General features: G+C 50.3%; 1 protein-coding gene across 4 annotated transcripts in view; it reads right to left on the reverse strand.

Annotated features, from left to right (window-relative positions):
• LOC104059949 (discoidin domain-containing receptor 2) overlaps positions 1-22,045 on the reverse strand; it is a 63,840-nt gene extending 41,795 nt beyond the window's left edge. For 2 of the 4 annotated variants that reach the window (XM_054083978.1, XM_054083975.1), the window contains exon 1: positions 3,617-3,774. The gene's annotated coding sequence lies outside the window, so the exon portion shown is untranslated. Of the gene's footprint in view, positions 1-2,429; positions 2,565-3,616; positions 3,775-21,976 lie in introns of those variants that run through there. The other 2 variants (XM_054083976.1, XM_054083977.1) reach the window with 2 other exon arrangements.
• Between the last annotated feature and the right edge of the window lie 1,525 nt (positions 22,046-23,570).

Genomic DNA, 23,570 nt, shown 5'->3' on the forward strand with positions numbered 1-23,570 from the left:
ACAGTAACAGCTACTTATTTACCACTTTTTCTTGCAAAATGTTCTGAGGGCATACTTTTGAAAGATAAAATACTATTACAGGGACAGATTCTTTGCAAAACCAGAAGGGAAGCAAATGAAGTCACATGTAGCAGCACAGAATACCCAGAGCCAAGCTGAGAAGCTGCTGGTTTTCACTAGCGTGGAAGCCAAACTCCAAGAGATGGTTCAGTGAAAAATCAAACCAGAAACACTATTTTTGAATATCTACTAATTTAGCTGGCAATCCAGTTTCCATCAAACTACCGCAGAAATGCTTATGCTACCAAAAGCTATGTTTTATGAGTTTTGTGAAATGTCTCTTCTCATTCATAACACCAACATTCAGTGCAGCCGGCACCAGCACATGGACCTTGCCATAGCTCGAGGAGCACCACTGGCTCTGCCATAACCTCACCAAAGAAACATTTAAGCAAGAAAAGCCCAAGCATGCACCTACAAAGCTATGCAACTGGAGGGAGCGTTTCCAGTATCAGAAAGAAGTAAAAATTATCATGACTTACTACACAGAACAAAATAACTGCAAACACCAAACTGCAGCAAATGCCTACAGAAAAGCTGGGGAGGGGCTCTTGATCAGGGAGTGCAGGGACAGGACCAGGGGAAATGGTTTTCAGCGGAAAGAGGGGAGATTGACACGAGATCGTAGGGAGAAATGTTTTGCTGTAAGGGTGGGGAGGCCCTGGCCCAGGTTGCCCTGAGCAGTGGTGGCTGCCCCATCCCCGGAGGGGTTCAAGGCCAGGTTGGAAGGAGCTTTGAGCAACCTGATCCAGTGGGAGGTGTCCCTGCCCATGGCAGGGAGTGGGAACTGGATGGGTTTTGTCATCCCTTCCAACCCCAACCATTACATGATTCCATTCCACAGAATCATAGAATCACTAAGGTGGAAAAGACCTCTTGGATCATTGAGTCCAACCATTCCTATCTGCCACTAAACGATGTCCCTGAGCGCCTCATCTACCCCTCTCTTTTAAATAGCTCCAGGGATGGGAACTCCACCCCCTCCCTGGGCAGCCTCTGCCAGGGCCGAATGACCCTTTCTGTAAAAAATTTTTTCCTGATGTCCAGTCTGACCCTCCCCTGGTACAGCTCGAGGCCATTCCCCCTTGTCCTGTCCTCTGTCACTTGGGAGAAGAGAGCCCAGCTCCCTCCTCTCCACAACCTCCTTTCAGGTAGTTGTAGAGAGCAATAAGGTCTCCCCTCAGCCTCCTCTTCTCAAAGCTAAACAACCCCAGCTCTCTCAGCCGCTCCTCGTAAGACTTGTTCTCCAGCCCCCTCACCAGCTTTGTTGCTCTTCTCTTGACACGCTCCAGAGCCTCAACATCCTTCTTGTAGTGAGGGGCACACAACTGAACCCAGGATTCAAGGTGTGGTCTCACCGGTGCCAAGTAGAGGGGCAGAATATGGTTCTAAGGCAACAGTGTTGCTGCACTCCCACAGCACTGACCCCAACAGGAGAGGACAAGGCAGGTGGTCTCCTTGGTGGACATCACTTCAGAGGCTGAGCAGAGCGCACAGCAGTGCATGCATCTAAGGAGGTGAAATCTGTTACACTCTTCTTGAGCAAGCTGTTTACTACACCAAGTGGTTTCCAAGTTTAATTTATGAAATGCCTGGCAAAGATGGGAGCAGCGAGTAGCAACACTTCGGGATCAGCTGCAATCGCTGCCTCAAGCCTGCAGGCTCCAGTCAGGACTTCCAGGCAGGTCTAACCATGTTCTGCTGGGTTTACTATTTACTCGAACAATTTTACAAGATAAAAAAATTAACTTCTCACATACAGGGATGAAATCTGAATTAACTCAATGTTCCAGCAAAATACCCACCATGACTAGACAGCTCTGAGAAGAACTTTGCTTACCACAAACTATTTCAAGCAATCAAACCAAATGCTTTGCTTATAAACAAAGGACAACATAGGAACACTGAAAAAGCTCCAGCAGCATTTCACAGCTCGGGAAAGGCAGAATGGCCAATCTTGATCAATTTTTCCCAAGAGACACCAGAAAACAGGAGCCCAGAGAGAGAGCAGTTACACAGACAGCAGGTAGAAAAGCTTGGGATTGTTTGAGGCAAAGAGAAGAGAAACAAGATTGCCGGGGGGGAGAAATAGGTCAAATAATGAAGCCTACACCAAAAAAAAAGGATCTCATTTACCTCTTTTCCATATTGAAAATGAATCGAAATTAAAGAACAACAAATTAAAACTGAGGAAATGAAATTCCACGGCATACCACGTGCCTTAAGCCTCGGGGACGTATTGCCACAGAGCAGCGTGGGAGTAATTCAATAAAATATTGGAAGTGGATCTACACAATAAGAACATCTGCAACTCCATTAAAGTAAAAGAAAGAGCACACTGGACATAACTTTCTGGTCACGTTAATTACCGTTTTGCTTAAGCTCGCCTGGATGAAAATTCATATCCTATGCAGGCAGGTTATTCCACGTTTGTCTGTGTTCAAGCTCTCCTGCTTCCAGCCCCGATGTGCCATGCGGCGCTGCTCAAGAGAAGATGGGTGCCGGAGTAGGTGGGCTGTGATCTAATCCGGTTTGGCAAGCTTACCCTTGCTGTACAGAGATTGCATTTCAGTTTCGACAGCTTATTGTGCAGCTTCTCAAAGAGAAACAACCCTGCCCACCTTTTTTTTTTTTCTTTTTTAGCAGAGATTATCCTCCATGACACAAAAAGGGCAGATGAAATTTCAGCCAACCCTATTAAATAAATACCTGCGGAGCAGCAAGCGACCCAGAAACGCTCCAGTGGAAACAGGGCTGCTTTTGAAAGTTCTCAACACCTGAAAAAATGGATTTACTGGGGGAATAATCAGGTATTATCTGGAAGAGCTGCTACTGAAGAGCCCTATGGTTAAAACCAACGACAAGAATTCCCAGATACAGCTTCCTGCATATAGATATCCCTGTGTTTTATGCTAAATGAGAGTCTGAGAAAGTTTGACAATGACAAAAATTGCAGTAGGTGCATCAGGACAGGACAGGGAGGTCTGTCCCTCCTTGGGGGAAGAGGTGAGGGAATGCAGGTGAAGCACAGCCACAAAACTCCTGCAGGGCAGAAGCCGCTGGGGCTCGGAGGCTGGGAATGCTTCCCCCTCACTTTCCCACCATCCACAACAGACTCCATGCCAGCCTGTTTCTGCATATCTGACTCAGCCCTAGCCCTGAAAATTTCAGGCAGAGCTAAAATACCCTGGGCTTTCCCAGAGAGCCACAGCCCCAGAAACCACCTCTGTCTGGGAGAACCACACCATCCAGCTTCACATTTCTACCCAACAACAGATCCCGTGGGTCCCAGAGGGCCCCTGGCACGCAACGCTGCGGGAATACTCATGATCCATCAACTCTCACGCAGCCATGGGAGCACAAACAAGGTGCAAGGAGCCACCACCTCCCTACCAGCCCAGGAGGAAAGCCTTCACCTCCCAGCACTGCCACTTCTACAACCCCCATTCTGTTTCCAGCAAGTCTCCAAAGGCATTTCTGCTTTTGTCAACGACAAACGCATTGTGGGGAGAGCCGATGGTGAGCAGAGAGCCAAGTTCAGCTGGACGGATCCTACCTGCCTCGCCCAGGGCCGGCTGCGCACAGGGAACCACTGCCATGTCTCTTTTGAGCTCCACAGGTTGAGCCAGGCTGTAGTTTCGACATTCCTTGCAACTTTCCACCAGCACACACGATATGTTCAAACTTGAGTAACTCCTCCCTCCTCCCTCCCTCTGCACACACAGACAGGCCCAGGAGATGGCCCTGCCTCTATCATCCCAGTTCCTATAGCAACTCCTGACCCAGCAGATGGAAACAGAGCTGTTTTCTAGGCAAATCTGCCTTCTTGGATTCCTCAGCTCTTCCCTGCTGTTGGCCCCTCCTTGCTCCATTGCTCTCCCCAGGGGCTGCTCCACTGGCACTTGGCCCAGACTTCGCCTGGAGGAAGGCCAGGCTTTGAATTCATTTAGTAAAACCACAACATAAAGCAGCTCTCCTGCTCAGGAAGCAGAGCCCGTGTAGTCCCAGGGGCAGGCCAGGCCCCGGCACGGCACTGCAGAGCCAGCCTGCACTTTCTTGTTTAACACAGCTGCCCATGCTGGCAAGAGAAACCCCAGCACACCGTGCTCCTCACACTCGTTTTGCACCAGCCAGTGTCATCCATGGGGTGAGGGAAAAACAAAGACAGAACGAGTCATTTATTAATCAATTCCAGCCAACAGAATTATTGCAGCCACAGAGCAGAAAGAGGGGCACTTTAGATTGGATCTCAAGAAGAAAAGTTCTCCTGTGAGGGTGGTGAGGCAGTGGCACAGGTTGCCCAGAGAAGTGGTGGCTGCACCATCCCTGGAGACCAAGTCAGACGAGGCTCTGAGCCTCCTGATCCAGTGGAAGGTGCCCCTGTCCATGGCAGGGGGTTGGAACTTGACGAGCTTTGAGGTCCCTTCTAACCTAAACCATTCTATGATTCCATGATGCCAAAGTTTCCTGGAAGAGTGGCACCAGGGCTCAATGCACGTTCACCACAACAACTCACCCCTATCGCTTTCCATGGGTTAGAGTCCCACAGGAGACCACTAACAGCTGTCAGACAGCTGTGCAACATCCCAGACATCTCCTTTTCACTGAAAAAACACAAAAATAGAAGGAAAACACAAAGCTCTATACCAGAACGTGGCATTGGCAGGGGGGAGATAATTACCAAAGGTGACAGTGGGAACCTTACGGGCTGGTGACATTGCTAAGCTCCACAGTGGCACGATAAGCCAGCCCACAGCATACTGAGCCACGGGAGGCACTGAGTGGCCATGGAGGCCAGCAGGCTGTGGACATCCTGGGGCGCCAGCAAGGCATTGCCACTGGGCACAGTCATGGGACTGCAAAACCACTCTTGGGCTGCACCGCCTTGCAAACCCCTTCCACCTCCAACACCTGCTGGTGTCCCAGCTGCAAAGCTCCTGCCATGGCCCTGGGAAAGCCCTAGAGCCATGCTCACCCAGGTGACAAGGTCACTGGGATCTGAGAGCAGACACTGGTTAGGGGACCACCAGCAGGGACCATGCCAACAGAGGGACACCGAAGAGCAGAAGTGCTTCACTGGTTGTCCCGCTGCGAGATGCGGGTGCTGGCCTGCCTCCTGCATGGAAGCTGCTCCACAAAGGAAGGGTCCCATTTGGACATCCCAGCAAGTGCTCGGGGGAAGGCAATGCCAGTGTTGTACAGGAGGGATGCTCACAGGGACTCCACTGGAGAAGGCTGAGAAGCAGAGTAGGCAGCAATTCAGCCCATTCTTCAAAGACTCCCACGTGTTACACCAGGCCTTGAGCAGGAATCGCAGGGAAGCATCAAAAGAGGAAGCAAGTAATTTGGGGTATTTGAAAGAAAAAAGAGGAAGCAGACAGGAGCCACACTGTCACATCAAGCCCCAACTGGAAAATGCAGCTGTGAGCTTTAAGACATGGCCATATGTGCAGGCAGATGCCATCTTGCTCCACTCTTCCTTACCCCATCTCAGCCACACAATCCACCTCTGCAGTATTTACTTACCCTCTCTTTGGGTAATTTTCCCCATGTTTGAGCACTCTTATCAGCTCACAGGGATGGGACAATCCCTAAGGCTTATGGTTTGGGACAGAATGTCAAGACCAGCAGTAGGGTGGAGGTGGAAGGACAGAGGACCTCCCCTAGGCTGGGAAGCCCTGCACCAAGAAGGCGTTACTGATTCATATAACGCACTTACAAAGCATCATCCCGCCAAAATAAGGACATCTGCATCATTAATGCACAGGAACTAAGTTGAATCACAGGTCTCTGGGGTAAACTAGGATCCTTTCGAGTACACAGGACAGTTTGTGGCAGAAGGCACCCCTGGATATCCCGAGCAAGGAGTCTAGGAGGGGCATCAGTAAAAGCATCAAAGCAGATACACGACACAGAAGCAACACCAAGGGCCTAGAGAAAGCTTCCTGCTCCCCCACGGCACCAGGAAGAGCAATGGCTCAACTTGTAGATGGATTTGAGGAGCTCCTTCCCCTGGGGAAGGACGGTGCCGTGGAGGCACAAAGCACTGCTAGCAAACTGCTGAGCTTGCAATCAGACTCACTGTTGCCTTCAGCTTTTCAACGCAGAAACAGGCTCTGCTGGATGCCCTCCGAATGTAACTCGATCCCACGCTATACGTTCACTAATCAATCTAGGCATAAAGCAAAGTCGAAAACAGTCCTTTTCTCACTGGAATGAGCCCAAATATCTGCAATAACAGATTCCGCTCAGAGCCATTACAAGCTAAAGCACTTCAGAGAGTTTTGCATCGCACATCGCAGAGGGAGCATACTTCTGCGATAGCATCATCAGTTCTCAAATTGTGTATTTGAGAGACTTCCTAATGACCTCATAGCAGCACATGTGACCACTAAGTCATCTTCTCAGAGGACCAGAAATAACATCAACAGGCCCTGTTTTGGTTTTGCACAGAACAGCTTTCTGCAGCACAAGCGGGTTTCCAAACGGCGACAGAGCAGAACGGGGCTGGCACGTTTATAGCGTTCCAAACAGGTTGTGTTTGGCTCCGGAAAAGTTCAGACCAATTAATAGATGGAGATCCAGTAGCAGATGCTAAATTCCACATACACATTCAGACACAAAAGCTTGTACATCCCGATATGGGAGAGCTTGGTTGGTTTTAAGGCATCTATACAGTATCCTCAATCCCAGAAATACTTTACATAAACATTCTAAGAGGAGATAAGAGGTAGTCTCAAAAAACTGAGAATCATAGAATCATTAAGATTGGAAAAGACCTCTAAGCGCATCCAATCCAACCATCAGTCTACCACCACCGTGCCTGCTAAACCATGTCCTGAAGGGCCACCTCTACACACCTTTTAAATACCTCCAGGGATGGAGATTCCACCACTGCCCAGGGCAGCCTTTTCCAAAACCAGAAAATAACACCTTGAAAGTGATAATTGTTTACAACCCATGTTTTAAGAGGCTTAAACACAACTTTTTCTTCCAGTGTTTAAAAATAACCTCTATAGTTGGGCGAGTTCGGGCAGCAAAGCAGAAATTTTAAATTCATGGGTGACGAACTGGTAAGCAGTTCGTCCTAACATTGGGAAGTTGCCTTTTGTTGTCCAAGAGTCCCTGTATGATCAGGTGGCACTAGCAGAAGTAAATGAACAAACGGAGGTGAGCGTGTTGACGCCAAGGTGAAGACCACAGGGCAAACATCTCAAAACTGACTGAGGGCCTTGAACTTCTGAGATACCTCCTCTCCTCTGTACCAGGCAAAAGGTTCTTGTAGAGAAAAGGCTACATAATCACATTGTAGACACGAAATACCAAGAAAGACATGCACTAGACCTGAGACTTACGGCCAGAGAGCGGCCACACTTACCAACAATGACATGGGAATACAGATCCAAGGATGAAAAAGGAAAAAAATCTAATTAGAACATCACCTAAATGCTTTTTCTGCCAGACCTGTCCTGCAGCAGCAGCACACAGGTCGCTCCAGTGAATCTACCGGCCACAACCTTCACAGTGGCTCTGCCCCATGGTCCCTAGACTCTTTGCCTTTCAGTCACCTGCTGAGCCCAGCTATGACAGGACCTTGAAGGCCACAGCAGCACCACCCCAGTAAACACCAGTGCCTCCCGTAAGACAGGACCAGGACATCACCCACGCAGTTTCTGGCTAAGCAGGGACAAAGGAGCTGTAGTGCACAGGACAGTTCCACTAAGGAAACTGGACCTGTACGCTTTCAAGCTTTTTATTATTGCAGTACGAGGTGGTGAAAGCCAGCTCCTGCCTTCACCTTTCCAGGAAGTTTTGATGCAACGCAGAAGCCTGCTGTAAAAGTGCTCTGTTTACACCCTGCAGCGCTCTCCTGTCCTGACCTGCAGTGTGAGAGCACGTTCACTCCCGGCCAACCCCAGCTGAAACATCTGCACAGCCCACTCTGCCAGTATCGTCCTCCTGCTGCAAAGAAATCCACTTCCATCCATAAATCTGGGAAGAGAGGGAAGCAGGGCATGGCAGGGAGGGCGAGTCTGGGGGGGGTGTGACATGCTCTGAGAAATACTGGCAAACCACCCTTACTACAGGGTGCTGACTAGAGCTGCGCTGCAGGAGAACAGAAGGCAGCTCAGAGGAGACACAACGGCACATGCAGTGACACACATGGACACGTGACATGGGACAGACCCTCCCTAAGCAGTACAAGAGACCACAGCACACAGGAGAAGCACCCCCCTCCACCACATACCTCCCACCCAGTGCAGAGCAAGCTTTTCCTGCTCCAAAGAGAGATGATAGGAGTCCTCAAGAGGACGAACACCACAGCAGTATGGTGCATCCTTTGCCCCTTAGTGAACTCCTAGATCACCAAAACGAGCACAACCTCTGGTCCAGCCATGGGACAGATACATCCTCACACTCCCAACAGATAAAGTTGTGTAGCTGAGCCAAGCTGCTGGTTTCCAGGCTCACAGGGAACTGCTCAGTGAAGTCCTGCTGGGACACAGGACCACAGGCTCTCTCACTCAGGGACGAGAAAGGCTGGGGAGCTGGCAACAGAGGAACAACTCCTGTCCAGCCTCAAAATCTCACTCAGAGCTTTAATACCATCAGGAAAGATTCAAACAGCAGTAGCCTCCCATCTGCCCCATCTTTTACGCAGCACAGTCCCCAGCAGCTACACCATGACCTGCCTCAAAGACAGGGATGACAGTAGAGAGAAGAAAGGTTGTACTCATATCCCCAGGTCAGAACAAGTGGAGCAAGACCAACGTAGCTTTAGCTGTTGTAATGACAAAGTCCCAGTGAACACATCATCCAGACAAGTAAACTTCTGGCACGGAGCAGCGCTCACAAAGGCCACACTTGTAAACACTCTCGCTGGCCATCTCTGCTGACGCAACTGTGACAAAGCGGCAAAGTGTTATCTGCAAACAGACATCCCTCCCTATCCCTGGACACCAGGACCAACCCAAGCCCAATGTCTCCAGCCTCCCTGCCTTGGTCTCGTCTGCACAATGAGTCAAGTACCCTCTGGTGTCCTGCAGTAGCAAGTGCTGCAGATGAGAATCGCCGCCACTCCAAAGAAGGGCTCAGCGCCCATGAGCCAGGGAGCCCCTGCTCTGGGCTTCTGACATCAAGTCTCTAGAAGCAGTCAATATATTCAGCAGGCACAAAGCTTCTTTCAAAGCTGACCTTTCTTCTTGAAGCACTAGATCATTTCTAGCATTCTGAGCAATGTCCTCCATGTCTTCCTATCCCACCACTACAGCAGCCAGCTCTTCCTAGCATCCATCTCTGTAACAGATTTGGAGCAAAGAAAGCACAGCATAAAGGCAGTCCTGACAAACAGAGCTGCAGAGCTCCCTGGACTGCTGGGGACAAGCCCGCCCTCTCATCTGCAATGATGCTTCTCCAAGTCTGTTCTGCTCTCCCAGGTGTGTATCTGTGTTGGGCATTTCTCACCTCAAGAACTACAAACTGTAGGGACCCGAGAAGACCAAAGTCTGAGTAATGATTCCAAATCCAGCTCAGAGAAAAGCTAATCAGCTTCCTTTGCTGGAGATTTTATTCCAGAGACATGGACAATACAAGCAGAAAGCCAAAGCACACCATGAGCTCTGGCTGTAAGTTTCAGCAAGGGAGAGTAGCACATGGGAATGGAGAGACTCAGCACCAGTAAGGGACACTGAATCAACTGGAGTACCAAACAGGCAGAGGTCAGCTTGTGGCAGTAATGCCATTACAGCTCCTGTGACTGTAATGCATAGATTCTTGTAAAAGTAATCAGTGCATGGAAGAACTGCGTGGAAAACAAGAGCTGTCTGCCAGTATCAGTCTGTAGCCAACATCCCCAAAGTCCTGCACAGCTGCTGCTCCAGGATCCTCTGTCCAAACGAACCCAGATTTGCCCTCTGCACTTCTGGCCCAAGTTCACACGTGGAACAGCTGACAACAGTAGACCTGAACTTCAGCAGTTCCTCAAGGACTGCCATGTTCCAATAACCAGGACACTGCAGAAGTCCACGCTCCCAGCCCTTTCGCCTGCTCTGGTACAGAAACAAAAGGGTCTGCAGTTCAGACAGGCAAGATCCCAAAGGGCCCTGCTGCACAGCATGAGTGGCAACTCATAACCTGCTGACGGACACTGCTCTTGCCCCACACCATCATCCCCATCCAACACAAGGGCTGGTTTGCACCCCAACGGGAACACAACACTGATCTCCAGGTACGCGTGACACAAAAGGCAGTGCCAAACAAAATGACAGCCAGCCTCCAGGAGCTCTCATTTTCAGAGGGGATGCTGAGTCCAAGGATGCAGCCAGGTCTAAGCCTCGCCTAGGGAAGCTTCCACCTCCTCCACAGCCCCTTGCCTCTCAGTCATGTTCCTTTCGAGCAAGGCTTCCTGCCCTAAGGAAGGATAAGTGTGTTGCAACCCACAGTTTTGTCTAAAGAAACCCAGCCCAGCTGCAGCAGCAGCCCTCTGGGCTGGCCTGACTACGTGCCATTCACGGACACCCACTGTGGCACTGCTGAAGGCAACATTACTTCAGATGGAGAGAGCTGTTCTGCTCCCATTAACACTCAGGACCACGGTGGGCAATGTCGACGTGCTCCCCAACAGGCACACTCATATGACACCGTATTTTGTCTGAAATAAATGCAGCAGACCCTGGGAACAGCCTCTCCTCCCATGGCGAGGGGCCGAGAAGGGCAGATGAAAGGCAACCGCATGCCTTGTGCCTGTGTGGCCTCAGCCTGGGCGCACAGCTGGCCGGCACCCGAGCCCACACAGCCTCAGGGCAAGGGATGCTCGCAGTGCTCATCCTGTGCCTCGTGAAATCTCAGAACTGGGCAAACACCATGGCTAATACCAAGGGGAAAACACCCGTGTGATCATTTCAATGACAGGATTTGTCCTGCAAGCCCTGCTCCATCTGCAACACCGTGCGCGAACAGGAGAAAACCACCTAATCATATCCCTGCCTGTTTCTGCAGAAACGGCACCAGGGTCTGCTCATATTTCCCATACTAGCATGGAAAAGACAGAAGGATTCAGATACATTACACATTTCATTATTAGCCCAAGTGGGACATTCCCTAAAAGTTCACTTGAACGTTTTTTAAACCTGCAGGATGAGGTAATTCAAACCTAAATGCGTGTCCCACGCTGCAAGGTGGTTCACTAGGTACAGATCTCAAGCAAAAACAAATGAAAGCTGATCCATCATGGCACATGGCTCCATCCCCAGATGTCTTCAAGACTTGGCCAGACAAAGCCATAGCTGAAGGGATCACATGCTGGAGAGTCTCACCGCAGGCAGGAGGTCAGGTTGAAGACCTCCAGATGTCCTCTCCAACCAGTATTTCCATCATTGGGTGAGACCAAATGAAAACAGCCACAATAATTATTGCCAACAGTTTTATGAAAGACTTGCATCGAATTTCTCTAAAGACATCTTTCCAGATTATATTAAGACCTTGGTTAACAAAGATGTCGGCACTGACACAACCAGAGCTAATTCCATACTGGCAGGGATACTGAAGCACCAGTATCCATGTCTTAATGTATTGCAGAGGTCTCAAACAGGGTCAGTACTCTGCGACAGACTGTCCTTGCACAAATTAACACTCTCCATAAGAGATTTCTTTTTGGCATTTAACTCCAGCCATGTATTCAAATACAAAAGCCTGCTATAATTCCAAGGACACAGGTTAAAAGCAAGACAGCCAACAGCTCTCAAGACATTAGACGCAACTAGAAAAATCATCTCCCACTGTAAGTCTTTACTCTAGGGAGGTCTCAGAAGCTTTGCTGCCATTTGGTGTTCTTCCAGTGCTGGGATGAGGCAAAAAATGCCATAGAGAGACTGAACCACATCTGATCACTGGTGGGTTCAGTCCTCAGGGAGAAGGCAGCAAGTGTAGGGATAGGATGAGGCAAAACAGTTTTAAGCTGAAAGAGGGGAGATTGAGATGAGAATTTAGGAAGAAATTCTTTCTTGTGAGGGTGGGGAGGCCCTGGCACAGGTTGCCCAGAGCAATGGTGGCTGCCCCATCCCTGGAGGGGTTGAAGGCCAGGTTGGATGGGGCTTGGAGCCCCTGATCCAGTGGGAGGTGTCCCTGCCCATGGCAGGGAGTGGGACTGGATGGGCTTTGAGGTCCCTTCCAAGCCAAACCACTCTATGATTCTATGACTATGTCTGCATGAGGTGCTCTGCCTGGAGTGTTATGGGAAAGCAGCAGCAGGCACTGAGATGAAAGAGGGTCACTGGCACCAGAGAAACTGCCATCAGCACCACTCCTCCCAGCCATCTGCCCACAGGGCTTCCAGGATTGACCCATGGTATCCCCACATGACACAGTGCAAAGCTCATTTTCTCAGCACAAACACAAGAAAAATATAAGCTTACTGTTAGCTAAGTATATAGACAGACAGCAGAAAGAGAAAGGACACCTTGGGAAGCTGGGTTATTTCAATAATATCCATCACAATCCAGACAAACAAAACATATGCACTTAAAATTGAAGTTCATGAAATTCATTCACAGCTTTGGGACCCTCCTCCAGCGAAAGAGTGAAGAAGCTCACAGCAGGGCCAGCTCTGCTGGTCTGACTTGTTCTTTTCATCAGATGAATCGCAGCACACGTGGCCAACACCTTATCCCAAACACTAACACAGCGCTGGAGGCTCACCCTGCACATGTTTCCACAAGTATCCCCAGCTCTGCTCCACTACAAATGCAAAAAAGAAAGATAAACACCCTTGGGAGATCACATCACTCGGCATGAAGATGCGACAGCTTATCAGGAACAGCATAAAGAGCCCTGAGTTCAGTGAAAAGCACTCATTATAGGCTGACATTTTCATACACAAGAACATTGGTATCTGGCCATTTCTGCTACAGGTTTGGGTTGTTGGGGTTTTTTGACAGGCAGAAACAAAGGAGTCCACGTGAAGTAACATAGCAGCAATACAGACAGACAACAAAAGCTGCACTTGGCTAATTCAGTTCTCCACAAGAAGGCAACACAAATGACTGATACTACCACCAAACGATCCAAGTAATAAAACCATGCCCACAGCCTCATCCTTCAAGGAAAAAGAGCTGCACTTCAGGCTCTGTATTTGCTTGTTCTTCAGCAGCTCTTCATTATTGATGGGTGGGACTTTTTTACACCTTAAATACTATTCCCAGAGAAACTGAACTAACTTCTCATATTCATGGCACAAATTCATCTGGTTGGAAGAAAATACCCCGCCCTATTCTTCTGGCCTTCAAACTGCAGCTGGCAGACTCAGGACATACGACAGTCCTGGGGAAGAAACACAACAGCTTACTTTGTCTGTCCCTCCTCTTCGACTTTTCTCCATCCCCTCCAGCACATATGAGCTGAAATCTCTCACCATCTCCTAACAGGAGCTGACTTGGTTCAGGTTCCTCAGGCACTGGAGCTCTGCACTGCAGAGCTTTGCAGACAGATTTGGGCACAGTACCCAAGCACCAAGAGGAAAGTCAAATCAGGTCAGAAGAGCATCATCCATGCTGGGAACCCTTCCAAGCAAACACCCAGGGAGCTGCTGCATTAGGAGCAGACAGGCCCCAAATCCAAATTTTGGAACAACTCCACCCAGTTTAATTCCTTGCTCATGCATTCTGCAGGCATTAGTTCTGAGTGGGCTGGTGTTTCAACAGCTCCATACTTGAAGCTTCATGGACAAAACAAGGTTTAGACCACACTCTCCACGGTACAAATGAACGCCTCCCACGTGTACGCCCTGCTGGAGCCAGCTGCCAGTCTCCAGGTGGACAGACAGCCTGCAAACAGAGCCAGCCGGATCCCACCCAGGAGCAGGGAGCAGCGTGAAGAATGACATGGTTAAGCTGCTCCAAAAAATATATGGCCTCACTGCAATCCCTTACAGCAACAAGTGCTTTACCAGTCCTTTTCATTAAAAGAAGGATACTGGGATTACTACTCAGTAAGTGCAGGGAACAAAAGCAACTTATGTTAGTGGATGAGAAGGTCCATATGAGCCAGCAATGTGCATTTACAGCCCAGAAAGCCAAGGGTGTCCTGGGCTGCATCCAAAGCAGTGGGAGTAGCAGAGCGAAGGGATTCTGTCTCTCTGCTCCGCTCTCCTGAGACCTCACCTGGAGTCCAGCATTCAGTTCTAAGTCCTCAGCACAAGAAGGACATGGAGCTGTTGGAGTGGGTCCAGAGGAAGCCATGGAGATGAGCCGAGGGCTGGAGCATCTCCCATTGGAGGGCAGGCTGAGAGAGTTGGAGTTGTTCAGCCTGGAGAAGAGAATGCTCCAGGGAGACCTTACAGCAGCTTCCAGTGCTGAAAGGGGCTCCAAGAAAGCTGGGGAGGGGCTCTTGATCAGGGAGTGCAGGAATAGGATGAGGGGGAACGGTTTCCAGCTGAAAGAGGGGAGATTGAGACGAGGTCTTAGGAAGAAATGTTTTGCTGTGAGGGTGGGGAGGCCCTGGCCCAGGTTGCCCAGAGCAGTGGTGGCTGCCCCATCCCTGGAGGTGTTCCGGGCCAGGTTGGGTGGGCCTCGGGCAACCTGATCCAGTGGGAGGTGTCCCTGCCCATGGCAGGCCATGGAACTGGATGGGCTTTGAGGTCCCTTCCAAACCAAACCATTCTATGATTCCACATTTGCAACTATTTTACCTAGAGAATAAAATAATACAACATAGACCACAGGTATTTTAACATGCATGGTACTACATACACACAAGGATGTCAAAGGAAGTTTGATGAGCCTTCATAAAGGCTTTTTCCATTTTCCTATGCTTGACTTTCCACTATTATAAAATACCTGCATGAAGTTATGCACTGGAAAGAGCTTCTGATTAAATCCTGTTGAACAGACATGCATAAGTGACAGGAAAAAATAATACCACCAAGCCTGTGCTCAGTAGTAAGACTTGTAAGCTTCCCACTGTTGGTTTCAGAAAGCTCTCTCGCCCAAGTGACCCACAGAAGGTGACTCGCCTATAGGCAAAACATTGATGTGGAGTGCTAGGAGACTATAACACATCTTGGTTTATACATTTTTGTCTTCACACTGCATAAAATGTTGGCAGATTTCAGGTTTGGGACTGGGAATTTTCTCCACCCAGTCTGACTCCAATTTTTATTTATTGAAAGAGGAATTGGAAACAAGTCCCTCCTATTTCTACAATCAATAACAGTAAAGCTCCTCCTCTTCCCCAAAAAAATAATCTATTTTTGCATAACCAATGCATTCGTTTTTGGAAGAAGCAGTCATGTCAAGCACACAGAGTCCCTGGCATCAGGAAGGTGCCTTTCTACCTTGCCTGCTGGCAACAAAACATTGCAGCTTGCTCCCCTGCACTGGGAACACCACCCATCACCTTCAAACAGCTCTCCTTAATTATCAACATTCTTAAACATGGCTGAGATTATTTTGGATGAGGCAGCCTTCCTGTTAAGGACACCTTAACCCAGCTGCCGTCAAGAGAACTGGAGAATAGCGTCTCTTTTGAAAGGGACTGCAGACTGGCGGGATCTTTCCTCTGCAGCACAACATGAGTATCTAGTTGTCCCTCTCAGCATGTTTTCATGCATTAACAGAGACATCATCAATTCTAAATAAATTCCTCTGCTGAAGCCAGCAGAAAAACGTCTGTGGAATTAAGGCAGATGAGAGCCTTCTCTCGCTTGGGCTTATCCCAACACCACACAGACTAAGGAGAGAAACAGAGCTAAGGGAAGATGAAACACTTCCTTGCTATCTCCTGTTGCCGTCCAAGCAACGCGACCCAGCGCCTGAGAGCATCCCTTGGTATTGTTGATATTCTAAAAGCTCGTCGGAGCACAAAGGCACCCCAAGGATGGATGCTTTCGCAGCCTCTAGCGTTTTGTATATGCCATGAGGCCACCGGGCATGTGACTTGTATGTTAAAACTTTCTGGCTCACCAGTCTCCGTTCAGATTCTTTCCCTGCAAAACACACTGCATGATCTCATCTGCAAGCAATCAGCCTGAGAAATCAGCTTGTTAAAGGAAGCTTCTAGGAAAGGAGAGAGGTCTCCGGAGAATTTGGGGGCCTATATAGTTTTAAGCAGTTTGTTAAAGCCCAGCTGCTCTTCTCCCCATTGGGGTCACACAACCAAGAAAGAGTTTCTCCTCCCGCAGCACTCCAGACAGCAGGAGAGTTTGACAACACCTAACTGGAGCATCACGTCTTCATCCTCCACAACCTGAAATCACTCGCATTTTCATGTAGACTTATTTGAAGCAGGAGCTGGAAGATCACAAGAACAAAATCGGAGCTACAAGTTGAATAGCGTCCAGCATAGCAATCCATTAAACGTGCAACAGTGGTGACCTGAATGCATAAGACGGAATATTTTCTTCACTTCTGGATACATATTCCAGCATTTCCCCACAATTATCACTTGGGCCCTACATACGCACCCAAAGAGAGGAACAAACAGCACAGTGGGAGCTCTGAAGAGGAGTAAGGGTACAAATAAGCATATTGGAGAGCCAGCTTTAATCTGAGATTGGGGCCTACAGGAAAGCTGGGGAGGGGGGCTTTATCAGGGAGTGCAGGGGAGAGGGAGTGGTTTTAAGGTGAAAGAGGGGACACTGAGATGAGATATTAGGAAGAAATGCTTTCCTGTGAGGCTGGGGAGGCCCTGGAACAGGTTGCCTAGAGCAGTGGTTGCTGCCCCATCCCTGGAGGTGTTCAAGGCCAGGTTGGATGGGGCTGTGAGCAACTGGATCCAGTGGGAGGTGTCCCTGCCCATGGCAGGGGGTGGAACTGGATGGGTTTTAATGTCCTGTCCAACCTAAGCCAATTATGTGATTCTATGATTGCTTGAAGAGATGTAAAATAATTTTTCCTTAATTCTGGTGATGCTGCAGGAGCATCCAGAAGCGCTACCCTTCTCCCAGGGCTACAACCCCACAAGGAAACATCCTTTCTTTCCTGGGGAAAGCCTTGGGAAAGCACAAGCACTGCAAAGAGTGTAGGAAATGAAGCCCAGCATTTCATTCCCAGATTACACTCTTGTCTTTGCAGGGTCAGCCACATCTTCTTCCTTTACAAGGAGCACTGTGGTGAGGAAGACAAGCAGTGTGACTCTTGTGCACACAAACTCGGTCACATCTGCATCCCCTGAGCTTTCTTGCACCCCAAAGGGGAGGCAGGGGAGCTCAGATCACAATCCTGTCTTTCTTCTGTGAAAGCTGCCACACCACATTAGCTGCTCTCAGCAGCATCTCCCAGGCAACCCTTTCTCAGCTGCCCTAGTTGGTCATTCAAGTACTTTGAAAGACTCTCCTTTAAATTCTCGCATAGAAATCAGTGTTCAGCAGAGCATACAGGAGGAAGAAAAAAAGCAGAAATAAAAGCAAGCCTGTCTCTGACAAAAGTGATCAGGAGGACTGAACCCTTGGCTCTTCCCAGCCAGGGATTATTCCAAGTGAAGTGATTATTCACCACTTCCAGCACGTATTTGCAGTTCAACTTGCAAAAGTAACTGTTATGAAACAAACAGAAGGAAGCAGAGATCAGAGTGGAAAGGCAACAGACATTTATTAACATGAGAGTAGAGGATCGAGTTAACCACACAGTGTTCTCCCTCAATTTGTCTCTTCACTAAAGCTACTTTAAAATTTTCCTACATCTCAACCCAGAGCTCTTGAAACCAACTGTGAGAATCACCAAGAAGGACTTTGCCTGGAACTGTTTCAGTCAACAGTGGCACCTTCTAGCTCCAAACAGGACTCTGAACCTCACAGGAATCAGAAACACTGCCCTGAAGAAGTTTTTTTGCTCTCTATGTCTTTAAAAACAAAAGAAACACAGCTCTGTTTGGTGCACTCAGGCTAAACAAAATGTTATGGAAAAAAAAATAAAGTCTCTTTCAAGCTTTTTCCTCCCTAGCCAAGCTCCTAATTTTACCGGATTGAGAGCAGACAAACCCCCTCTCAACATGTGTCAGCTACTAAAGTCAAGGTACAGGACAACTGCCCCCGAATCCCTGGGAAACCACATCTCAGAAGAGGCAATATTGGAGGGCTCAGCTGCTACCTCCTCTGGTGCAGCTTCTCAACCAAATCACAAAGGGGAAGAAGAAAAAGGAGACTTTTCTGGCTCAAGTTCCAACTCCTTCTTAAAAATCAGTTTATAACCACTAAAATAAACACAGTAAGAACAACTGTGCAGTAACAAGGAACCTGCAAAACCAGCTGCAGTTTAAGAGCAGCTCAGGCAACGTCTGGCAAACACCAACAGATACCAATGGTCCAAGGGGGTTGCAGGACATCTGGGGAATGAAGCAGTGAATTTTAGGCTCGGGGTCACCAAGAAACTGCCTAAAGCTGATCCAGTCAAGGCATGACAGGCAGAAGCAGCTATTCTGTCAGTTCCATTTACCACTGCAGCAGGTGTTTGCTCCCTATTAGATCTGCCTCTCTCATAAATCCCACTCTTCTCCCAGGCGCACCATGCCCCTAACCATGCCATGCTGTCTCAGCCCAAGTGAGAGCAACCTAGCACACCCAGTTTGCTACAGAGAGCGTTTAGAGCACAGCTGCACCATTCCCAAGTACATCAGCTGGATGAGCTCAGCACTGGTATCCCATCAGTAGAAGCTTGCAGCCATTCCTCTGGTACCCAAAAGCCTTCTCACTGGCAAAAATACCCGCAAAAGACTCACCCTGAAGGGAAGGGCAGGAAACCTTGTGGAACAAGCACAGCACTCCAAGACAGCAGTTCTTGAATATTTCAACTGTCCTGAAGTCACTCTAGAACATCTTCAGGAGAAGAACAGTAACCAGCAACAACATCAGTTGGTACAGATCTGCAGCAGTAAGTAGCACTTCTAGAGAGAAAACACTCAGTCCCACTGCAGTTTCACCTTTGGACTTCAGCTGTGATAACTCCCCAGTATTTGGACAATTGGGAGACTTTCTGCCACTTTCTCCTCAATAACTTCCATAGAATCACAGAGTCATTAAGGTTGGAAAAGACCTCCAAGATCATCAAGCGCAACCATCAGCCCAACACCACCGTGCCTAGTAAACCATGTCCTAAAGTGCTATGGCTACACGTTTCTTGAACTCCACCAGGGACAGAGACTCCACCACTGCCATGGGCAGACTGCTCCCATGCTTCACCAGTCTTTCAGTAAATAATTTCTTCCTAAGCCTCCCCTGGTGCAACTCGAGGCCATTTCCTTTACCTCCTATCGCTTGTTACTTGAGAGAAGAGACCAGCACCTACTTCATCACAATCTCCTTTCAGCAGCTGCAGAGAACAATGAGGTCTCTCCTCAGCCTCCTCTTCTCCACATTGAGCAGCCCCAGGGCCCTCAGCTGCTCCCAGAACCCCTGGGTTCCAGACTCTTCCCAGCTCCGTTCACGCTCCGCCCCTCGATGTCTTTCTTGTACTGAGGGACCTAAAACCAAACCCATGATTCAAGGTGCAGCCTCACCAGCACTAAATACAGGGGCACAAGGCCTTCTCTGCTCCTGCTGGTCACACCATGGCTGATCCAAGCCAGGATGCTGCTGGCCTTCTTGCCTACCTGGGCCACTGCTGGCTGATGTTCAGCCAGCATTTAGAACTGAAAGACTTAGATCTCCACTCAGTGTCGAAGGAGCTACCTCAAGGCTTGGTAAACAGCCACATGCTTTGAACATCCTCCTTTGTTACAAAGCTGACAGTTTTCAATTGCACCCAGTTCCAGTTGTTCTTGGCTCGCTCTCCCTCACCACAGACCTGTGCTCTCCATGGCCACACTTCTCACTGTACACAGAAACTAAAGTCAAGAAAGATGAAACAAATAACATCTTTCTGGTCAGTGAATTGAATTGCAAAGATGAAAACTCCTGGGATGGGGAAGGGGCCAGCTCTGGGGAGGAGACAGGTCACCTGGGCAATGACCATGGGAGGGAACAGACAGAGAGACATGAAGTCTTGCAGGGACGGCTCCTTAAGATGCCACAATTTTCAGGCTGTACCCTACGACCACCAGAAGGCACCAGATCGCTTGCCAGCAGCAAAAGAAAGCTCACCCCCTTCTCGACATCTGCCCAAGCACACACCTGGGGAACAGATTTAGGTCTTAAAATACAATTACTTTCTTCAATTGTACACCAGAGGCCCGAACCCACAGGCTGAGCAAGCCCCAAGTGGCACGGCAGCATTTCAACAGCCCACGTAGCCCAGACAATCAGACTAAATGGATATCGGAGCCGTTCTAATTTTACAGTCCACAGAGAGAAGGCAGGAACGGCTGATGGAAGAGCAGCAAGACTTCTCTGCCCACACAGCCTCCACTCCTGACTTTACAACTGCAGACCTGCTGCTACGGTTTCATAAAAACTTTAAATTTAGTTTTTTCAGTAGTCGGATTAAGAGGAAAAGAAGAGCTTAGGGCAGCTTCCAGTACTGAAAAGAAGCTCCAGGAAAGCTGGGGAGGAGCTCTTGGTTAGGGAGTACAGGGAGAGGACAAGGGGGGACAGTTTTAAGCTGAAAGAGGAGAGATTGAGATTGGATATTGGAAATAAATGTTTTACTGTGACGGTGGGGAGGCCCTGGCCCAGGCTGCCCAGAGCAGTGGTGGCTGCCGCATCTCTGGAGGTGTTCAAGGCCAGGTTCAAGGGGGGGTTGAGCAACCTGATCCAGAGGGAAGTGTCCCTGCCCATGGCAGGGGGTGGAACTGGATGGGCTTTGAGGTCCCTTTATCTTTTCCCAATTTTCCAGCCCCCTCACCCCCTCCAATTAAGGAACATTTAGAAGCCAGACCGGCCAAAGAAAGAGAAGGACAGCACATCCAGAATTGAAAGGAAGAAAGGGGAAAGCACTAGCAAACAAGAAATAGAAATACACAGTATCAACCAGAAAAGGCCAAAATAAGCATTTAGAAGCGGAGTTTTCCCACAGATATCTGCTTAAGGGAAAAAAAAAAAAAAAAAAAAAAAAAAAAGAAAGGAAAGGCTTTCATTCATGAAGAGAAAAAAAAAGGCCCCCAAGGAAGTGAAGCCATCAATGTCTAACTCTTAAAGTTCAGAGAAAAAGCAGCTCTTGGGACTTGAGCGTGACTATTGCTTCTGATCCGCAATGTAGTGGTGCCGCTTGCTCGCTACGACCTCGCAGAGCCCCAGCACCCGCTGGGATGGCAACAAAGACCCTGCCCAAAGCCTGTCCAGTTGTGGGAGAGAAACAGAGCAATGGAAAGAGCCAGCACAGGAGCAGCTGCCTGTAGTCCCCACTGTTGACCAGAGTAGGGGCAGCCACCCAAGGTCCCCAGTGTGGACCAGCACAGCCACAGTCCCCACTGTGGATCAGTGTGGGGGCAGCCACCCAAGATCCTCAGTATGGATCAGCGTGGGGGCAGTCCCCAGTATGGATCAGCGTGGGGGCAGCCACCCACGGCCCCCAGTATGGACCAGTGCAGAGGCACAGAGAAGCGACACTGTGAGAAGGAACGCAGGCATGGACAGGGGAAACTCTCAGCTCAGGGGGAGGCACTGGAGGAGGGATATGCACCGGGGTGGGGGGGCAGAGATACTGGAGGAGGGAAAGATGCACCGGGGGGGAGGCAGGGAATGCGCCAAGGGGAAGAACTGGAGGCGGGGGGGAGGCACTGAAAGAGGGGGATACACCAGGGGGAGAGATAAGGAGAAGAGAGGGAGGCAACGGGGGGAAGAACTGGAGAGAGGGGGAAGATGTACCGCGGGGAGACACTGAAGGCGGAGGGGGCGGGGGGAGGCACCGAGGAGAGGAGGCACTGGAGAGGCAGCACGGGGGGAGGCAGATGCCCGGAGCGGGGGGAAGGCAGATACCCCGGGGGGGTTGGGGGAAGAAGGCAGATGCCCCGGGGGGAACCGTAGCCGCTCGCGGGGCGGGTCCGCGCTTACCGGCGGGTGCAGGCGGCGGCGCGGGCGGGCGGGCGCGGACCCCGCTGCGTCCCAGCCCCTTCCGGCCCGCGGGGGCGGCGGCCGCGCTCTTAAAGCGGCAACGCGGGGCGAGACCGGGACGAGAGCTGTGTTCCTCCGTGCCTTGGGGTTCTTTCTTGTCTCCGTGTCCCCTCGTGCCTCGAGGCGCTGTCGTGTCCCCATGAGTCTCAGGACTGAGCTGTCTCCGTGTCCCCATGCCCCTGTGTGCCTCGGGGCTCTGCCGTGCCCCCGTCCCCACATGGCTGGGGCTGAGCCGTGTCCCCTGAGCTCTGAGCCTCAGAATTCTTTCTAGTCTCCTTGTGCCTCATGCCCCACAGTGTCCTCGAGTGTCTCTGGGCTGAGCTGTGTCCCTGTGTGGCTCGGAGCCCTGCTGTGTCCCTGAGTCCCCATGTCCCCCTATGCCTCAAGGCTCTGTTGTGCCCCCATGTTCCCATGTCCCCAGGGCTGAGCCGTGTCCCTTCGTGCCTCAGGGCTCTGCCGTGCTCCCCTGTCCCCATATGCCTGGGGCTGAGCCATGTCCCTCTGAGCCTCGGGGTTCTCTCTTGTCTGCATGTACCTCCTGTCCCACCATGTCCTCCTGTCCCCATGTGCCTCAGGGCCCTGCCATGTCCCCATGTGTTTCAGGACCGATCTGTGTCCCCATGTCCTCGTGTGCCTCAAGCCTCTGTCATGTCACCACATCCCCGTGTGACCAGGGCTGAGCCGTGTCCCTCTGTGCCTCAGGGTTCTTCCTTGTCCCCATGTGCCTTGTGCCCCACAGTGTCCTTGTGTGACTCAGGACTGAGCTGTGTCCCCACATGGATTGCAGCCCTGCTGTGTCTCTGTGTCCCCATGTGCCTCGAGGCTCTATCGTATCCCCATGTCCCCATGTCCCCAGGGCTGAGCCGTGTGCTGTTGTGCACCAGGGTTCTTTCTTGTCCCTGTGTCCCCATGTGCCGGGGGCTGAGCCCTGTCCCTCTGTCCATCGGGGCTCTGTCTTGTCCCTGCGTCCCTGGGGCTGAGCTGTGTCTCTCTGTGCCTCGGGGTTCTTCCTTGTCCCCATGTGCCTTGTGACCCACCATGTCCTCATATGTCTCAGAACTGAGCTGTATTCTCATGTCCCTGTGTGCCTAAAGGCTCTATTGTGCACCTATGTCCCCATGTTCCCAGGGCTGAGCCGTGTCCCTCTGTGCCTTGAGGCTCTGCCATACCCCCCTGTCCCCATATGTCCAGGGCTGAGCCATGTCCCTCCTGAGCCTTGGGGTTCTTTCTTGTCCCCATGTGCCTCGTGGCCCCGCCATGTCCCCGTGTGCCTGGGGCTGAGCCATGTCCCTCTGAGCCTTGGGGTTCTTTCTTATCTTCATGTACCTCGTGCCCCACAGTGTCCTTGTGTTGCTCTGAGCCCTGCTGTGTCCCCAGGTCCTCTGTGTGCTTCAGGACTGAGCTGTGTCCCCATGTCCCTGTGTGCCTCAGGGCTCTGTCATGACTCTGTGTGTCTTGGACCCCTGCCGTGTCCTCCTGTCCCCATGTGTCTCAGGGTTCTGCTGTGTCCCCATGTCCCTCTGGGTTCTGTCAT

The sequence above is a fragment of the Cuculus canorus genome, chromosome 19 (genome assembly GCF_017976375.1).
Source record: "Cuculus canorus isolate bCucCan1 chromosome 19, bCucCan1.pri, whole genome shotgun sequence".
Classification (NCBI taxonomy): domain Eukaryota; kingdom Metazoa; phylum Chordata; class Aves; order Cuculiformes; family Cuculidae; genus Cuculus; species Cuculus canorus.